We start from the raw sequence: 7361 nt of genomic DNA, 5'->3' as shown, positions 1-7361 counted from the left end.
TTTCTTTCTCCAAGGAGAAGAAACGATTAAGCAAAAGTTGTAGCAAGATACGATCCTCTGATGTGTCGTTGGCCGTTCAAGCGGTATCGCCTGTCGATGAGATATCGATGGGCATGCCTTACTCTCCCGACTGGATTACTGAGAGTTTAATCAGGGATCGATGGTCAAACAGACCAATGAGCGATAAACCAAACTGAACACATATTGATGTCGGCATTTCCTATCATTTGTCGCAGGTTGTTTAGGGACCGGAGCAGCTTGCGACCGAGACGGTCCCCGGGGGTTTCTTTCTCTAAGGAGTGGAAACGATTAAGCAAAAGTCGTAGCAATAATCGATCACCTGATGTGTCGTTGGCCGTTCTTGCGGTATCGCCTGTCGATGAGATATCGATGGGCATGCCTTACTCTCCTGACTGTTTAATTGAGAGTTATAATCAGGGATCGATGGTCAAAAAGACCTATGAGCGATAAACCAAACTGAACACGTATTGATGTCGGCATTTCCTATCATTTGTCGCAGGTTGTTTGGGGACCGGAGCAGCTTGCGACCGAGACGGTCCCTTCCCGAAAGATGGTGAACCGAGTCGTCTGGCGTAAAAAACCGGACGACTCGAAAGGGCTTGACCCTTTCAAGTGAGCGATAATCACATTCTACGCTCAGTTCGACAGCTACAAGGCAATCACTCGCTATGTTCAGAGCTAATACATGCAACATGCCGGCATTGTTTCCACCGACGCATGGATTCAAGACTGGTGCACTTATTAGTTAAACCGTTCGCCTCCGGGTGTTTCGAGTTCAAGTCTGGATGAGGATTGATCTTGCTGGTAATAGCTTGAGCCCCTGAATAAGGGGTCGAAGCGTACATCTTGAGACCATGTACAACATATTACCAAATCGGCACCATGGGTTCGGGTGCAAGTGATGTAACCGTGAAAGATGTTGGGCTGCTCAACATCGGTTTACACACGCATAATAGGAAGGCAGCGCTGTCGACTGGTCAGTCGTGTAAGAAGTGTGCATTATCGATCACAAATATATTGGTGATCTGTAGGTTGCGCATACACCATGCCCGGTGTAAAGTGCCGTGGTCCCCCCCGGGGGGCTGCATCAAACCGTTCGCCACGCGAACTACCCAATGGAACGAACTCTATGCATTTAATAAGAAGAAGAGATGATAATGAAACACGGTCGATTTAAGAGTTGAAAACGTTGAAATACCTATAAGCAAGTCTTAAGTTGGTGGTGACCGTTACGCCCCAACAAATTGGTGCCTTACCCTACACCAAAGAGCCATTCAACATGGTTCAAGTGAGCGATAATCACGCTCTACGCTCAGTATGACAGCTGCAAGGCAATCACTCGCTAAGTTCAGAGCTAATACATGCAACACGCCGGCATTGTTTCCACCGACGCATGGATTCAAGACTGGTGCACTTATTAGTTAAACCGTTCGCCTGCGGGTGTTTCGAGTTCAAGTCTGGATGAGGATTGTTCTTGCTGGTAATAGCTTGAGCCCCTGAATAAGGGGCCGAAGCGTACATCTTGAGAGTAAATGTACAACATATTACCAAATCGGCACCGTGGGTTCTGGTGCAAGTGATGTAACCATGAAAGATGTTGAGCAGCCCAACATCGGTTTACACACGCATAAGGGGTTTATTGTTATCTGTAGGTTGCGCATACACCATACCCGGTGTAAAGTGCCGTGGTCCCCCAGGGGGCTGCATCAAAACGTTCGCCATGCGAACTACCCAATGGAACGAACTCGATGTATTGAAAGAGATGAACAATTAATAGCGAGAATAGGGGCCCGGAAGCAATTCCGCGGCCCTACGGTCGATTCAAGAGTTGAAACGTTGTACAATCGTGGATAGCACCTAGTGCTAATATGGTGAGAGATAATGTGTGAGGAAATTTAGTTTCCTAAAGTTTAGTTAGTGGTTTCCGTTGTGCCCTAACAAACTTAAAGTTGGTGGTGACCGTTACACCCCAACAAATTGGTGCCTTACCCAACACCAAAGAGCCATTCCATATGGTTCTAGAGAGAGAGAGTTGTGTGGAAATTTATTTCCCACTAAGCGAGTGTGTGTCTGTAGTGGAACGAATTCTGGTTGATCCTACCAGTAATATACGCTTGTCTCAAAGGTTAAGCCATGCATGTCTAAGTACAAACATAAATGAATGTGAAACCGCATAAGGCTCAGTATAACAGCTATAATTCACAAGATCATCCTACCACTAGTTACTTGGATAACTGTGGAAAATCCAGAGCTAATACATGCAACATGCCGGGACTGTTGCCCTCGCGGGTAGCTGAACTGGTGCACTTATTAGTTAAACCAATCGCCTCCGGGCGGCTTGAGTTGAAGTCTGGATAAGGACGCAGATCGTATGGTCGCTTGTCGACTGACGACAGATCTTTCAAATGTCTGCCCTATCAACTATTGATGGTAGTGTAGAGGACTACCATGGTTGCGACGGGTAACGGGGAATCAGGGTTCGATTCCGGAGAGGGAGCCTGAGAAATGGCTACCACATCCAAGGAAGGCAGCAGGCGCGTAAATTACCCAATCCCAGTACGGGGAGGTAGTGACGAGAAATAACAATATGGACCTCTCTAACGATGGTCCATAATTGGAATGAGTTGAGTATAAATCCTTCAACAAGGATCAAGTGGAGGGCAAGTCTGGTGCCAGCAGCCGCGGTAATTCCAGCTCCACTAGCGTATATTAAAGTTGTTGCGGTTAAAACGTTCGAAGTTGATTGCCCGTCCAGACACGTGACCGCCACGGGCGCCCGGTTACACGCCGGGGCCGTTCGTGCGCGCGCTCACGGCTGCGACTCACAATGGTGTACTTGGGCGTTACTCTGTGAACGAGTACCGTGCTACCGGTTAACTCCGGCACGGGCTCCTCATGGTGCTCAAGATACTCACATTTACCTTGAACAAATTAGAGTGCTCAAAGCAGGCTAAGACAAAGCGTCCGGCCCCCCCGTGGGGTTGGCGTTGGCCGAGAATAATCTTGCATGGAATAATGGAATATGACCTCGGTTTATACGATTTCGTTGGTTTGTCAGAAACCTAGAGGTAATGATTAACAGAAGTAGTTGGGGGCATTGGTATTACGGCGCGAGAGGTGAAATTCGTAGACCGTCGTAGGACCAACTGAAGCGAAAGCGTTTGCCATGGATGCTTTCTTTAATCAAGAACGAAAGTTAGAGGATCGAAGGCGATTAGATACCGCCCTAGTTCTAACCGTAAACGATGCCAATTAGCAATTGGGAGACGCTACCCCTATTCGGTGCTCTCAGTCGCTTCCGGGAAACCAAAATCGGGTTCCGGGGGAAGTATGGTTGCAAAGTTGAAACTTAAAGGAATTGACGGAAGGGCACCACAAGAAGTGGAGCTTGCGGCTTAATTTGACTCAACACGGGAAAATTTACCAGGTCCAAACTTATCGAGGTAAGACAGATTGATAGCTCTTTCTCAAATTTAAGGGTAGTGGTGCATGGCCGTTCTTAGTTCGTGGAATGATTTGTCTGGTTAATTCCGATAACGAACGTGACTCAAACATGCTAACTAGAACGCTGTCAGCAGTGCGCCTCCGGGCGCACCTGACGTTACAGCCGGGCGGCGCCTTCACGGGCGGTCGTCGGCTACGTTTGCCCTGCTTAGCGGGACAACTTGTGTTTAGCAAGCTGAGAATGAGCGATAACAGGTCCGTGATGCCCTTAGATGTTCTGGGCTGCACGCGTGCTACAATGTGGGTCGCAGCGTGTTCTCGCCAATAGGCGCCCCCATTCCGAGAGGAACGGGAAATCACTAAAATGCCCATCTAGTCGGGATTGGGGACTGCAACGGTCCCCATGAACCTGGAATTTCTAGTAAGCACTAGTCATTAGCTAGTGCTGATTACGTCCCTGCCCTTTGTACACACCGCCCGTCGCTACTACCGATGGATTATTTAGTGAGGTTTCTGGAGGCTTACCTTCCGCGGTTCCTTCGTGAGCTGCAGCTGGCATGGCTGAAGTTGACCGAACTTGATGATTTAGAGGAAGTAAAAGTCGTAACAAGGTTTCCGTAGGTGAACCTGCGGAAGGATCATTACTGATGATCGTCCGCGAGTGACCAACCATGGGCTGCCTTCGGTGTAGCTCGGTCGCTCGCTTGCTATGTGTCAGAATTTGTTGAAAGCCAACTCGTTCGTTGTACACTTTGATGGGTGACCATCACTGTGTCTCCGTGCCGAGCTAGATCTCCCCTAGCCGTAAGGCACTTGAACGCCCCTTCGACGACGAGTTGCATGTGTGTGGTATGTGTCAGAATCTGGTGAAGCTTTCTGCATGTGATGTGCCTTGTGTGGATCCGTGGCCATTGCATTGTGTCTGGTGCTTAGATACCCAGACACTTAGAACGCTTGCGCGGAAAGCAAACTCGATCGTTGTACACTTTGATGGGTGACCATCACTGTGTCTCCGTGCCGTGCTAGATCCCCCCTAGCCGTAAGGCACTTTGAACGCCCCTTCGACGACGAGTTACAAGAGTGTGGTATGTGTCAGAATCTGGTGAAGCTTTCTGCATGTGATGTGCCTTGTGTGGATCCGTGGCCATTGCATTGTGTCTGGTGTGTAGGTACCCAGACACTTAGAACGCTTGCGCGGAAAGCAAACTCGATCGTTGTACACTTTGATGGGCAACCATCACTGTGTCTCCGTGCCGTGCTAGATCTCCCCTAGCCGTAAGGCACTTTGAACGCCCCTTCGACGACGAGTTACAAGAGTGTGGTATGTGTCATAATCTGGTGAAGCTTTCTGCATGTGATGTGCCTTGTGTGGATCCGTGGCCATTGCATTGTGTCTGGTGTGTAGGTACCCAGACACTTAAGCAAACTCGATCGTTGTACACTGTGATGGGCGAGCATCACTGTGTCTCCGTGCCGTGTAAGAGCTCCCCTGGCCATCAGGCACTTGAAAGGTCCTTCGACGACGAGTTACAATAGTGGTGTGTTAGATACGTCAGGTGATGGTATCTACTGTTGTGCAATACGTATCCGGCCACGGCACGGAACGAACGGGAACTGTGGTGCAGACATACAAAGAGTTAAGCCTATTAGTCATTAACTCTAAGGACGGGGCCATGGGGCGGTACGCAAAGGATACGGATGAGCGAGTATGCAGGCCCAATACTCAATAGCTCGATCCGATCCAAGCACATGAGTTGACTGCGGCGCCAGGTTAACCAATGTGCTAGATTCTATTTGGCCAGTAGAATCTTGTGTCTTATGCGATTTGATACCAAGACACCAGAACGAAAGTTAGTTGAAGAGTTATTAAACTCTTATGAAGTATGGTTGTGCAATCACAACTTATGACTTTAACCTATAAAGTGGATATGGACTTGCAATTATAACATGGAATCTCTACACACCCCATGAGCTCGATCCAATCCACGCACACGAGTTGCCTGAGTAGCGACAGGTATACCGATGTGCAATACGTATCCGGCCACGGCACGGAACGAACGGGAACTGTGGTGCAGACATACAAAGAGTTAAGCCTACTAGTCATTAACTCTAAGGACGGGGCCATGGGGCGGTACGCAAAGGATACGGATGAGCGAGTATGCAGGCCCAATACTCAATAGCTCGATCCGATCCAAGCACATGAGTTGACTGCGGCGCCAGGTTAACCAATGTGCTAGATTCTATTTGGCCAGTAGAATCTTGTGTCTTACGCGATTTGATACCAAGACACCAGAACGAAAGTTAGTTGAAGAGTGATTAAACTCTTATGAAGAATGGTTGTGCAATCACAACTTATGACTTTAACCTATAAAGTGGATATGGACTATCAATTATAACATGGGGCACACACCATGTTCTCGATCCAATCCACGCACACGAGTTGCCTGAGTAGCGACAGGTATACCGATGTGCAATACGTATCCGGCCATAGGCACGGAACGAACAGGAACTGTGGTGCAGACATACAAGGGCCATGGGGCGGTACGCAAAGGATACGGATGAGCGAGTATGCAGGCCCAATACTCAATAGCTCGATCCGATCCAAGCACATGAGTTGACTGCGGCGTCAGGTTAACCGATGTGCAATACGTATCCGGCCATAGGCACGGAACGAACAGGAACTGTGGTGCAGACATACAAGGGCCATGGGGCGGTACGCAAAGGATACGGATGAGCGAGTATGCAGGCCCAATACTCAATAGCTCGATCCGTCCAAGCACATGAGTTGACTGCGGCGCCAGGTTAACCGATGTGCTAAGAGAGTTGTTCCTGGGCCTTCAAAGTGACTTCAAAACTATCTTAGCGAATGGTGGCCATGGGCGTAGACATGAGCCACAAGTCACAAGGCCTGGGACTATTGGGTAATAAAGACAACTTAGTCAGAAAGTTAGTCTTTGGACGTACCACCGGGATTGTGTTACATTGGGAACCTTACTATAAAACCCTAGGCAGGGGATCACTCGGCTCATGGATCGATGAAGACCGCAGCTAAATGCGCGTCACAATGTGAACTGCAGGACACATGAACACCGATAAGTTGAACGCATATTGCGCGTCGGACGATTAAACCCGGCCGATGCACACATTCTTGAGTGCCTATCAATTCCTTGATATACAACAAACCAAACTTCAGGGTGGAGCGTGCCACAATAGAACACTATGGCGAGCAGCCCGTCTAGTGTCGTGGGGGGAAACACGCTTCCACACTGTGCATAATGGCGTGCTCGGGACCTTTGTTGGGACCGCAGGGCGCTGAAAGTAAAGGGGTGAACCGCATAAATCGCACGCACGTAAACGCGCACACACACAAATAGAGTGAGACGTATCGTAGGATACCGCTAAGAGTACGTTGTGAAACATGGGGAAATTCAATCGAAAACCTCTTTGATGTCCAAGATTTCGTTGACCGTATCCGTCGTAATACTGGATCAACGTGCTTGGGGGAAAACGTCAAAGGGTTTTATAATAGTGGTGCATGATTAACCCATCGATGCCCGAGGGGAACATGTTGTCCAATACAATAGTGGTGCAGTTGGCTCGACATGCTCGGGGGGAGACATCGTGGGTCCAAGTCGACCAAGTCGACCGAGAGTTGTTGTTGAGAGATCGAATCAAAACGATGCCGAGCGGAACTCGTTGTCCTTATTGGAGTGATATTCGGACAACGTGCTCGGGGGGGCCATCGTTGATTCAAAAATGACCGTAAATTGCCCAATCCGTGTGTGTGTGTGTGTGTGAAGTGTTGTTGCGTATATATCGGTTCGCTATGCCCCGGGTTCGAAACGAATGGAATGTGACTGATTTTGTTGTAGGCCTCAAGTGATGTGAGACAACCC

At 48.9% G+C, this 7361-nt stretch overlaps 1 non-coding gene and 1 pseudogene across 1 annotated transcript; both read left to right on the top strand.

The window, feature by feature from the left end:
• The first annotated feature begins 6465 nt into the window (after positions 1–6465).
• On the top strand, positions 6466–6623 carry LOC125773059 (5.8S ribosomal RNA). The gene has a single exon (XR_007419873.1). It is a non-coding gene; the product is annotated as a 5.8S ribosomal RNA (ribosomal RNA).
• Positions 6624–7335: 712 nt separating this feature from the next.
• LOC125773060 (large subunit ribosomal RNA) overlaps positions 7336–7361 on the top strand; it is a 4973-nt pseudogene continuing 4947 nt past the window's right edge.

The sequence above is a fragment of the Anopheles funestus genome (genome assembly GCF_943734845.2).
Source record: "Anopheles funestus chromosome X unlocalized genomic scaffold, idAnoFuneDA-416_04 X_unloc_190, whole genome shotgun sequence".
Lineage (NCBI taxonomy): Eukaryota > Metazoa > Arthropoda > Insecta > Diptera > Culicidae > Anopheles > Anopheles funestus.
The sequence above is the reverse complement of the archived record's forward strand: the minus strand, read 5'-3'. Positions and strand labels throughout refer to the sequence as shown.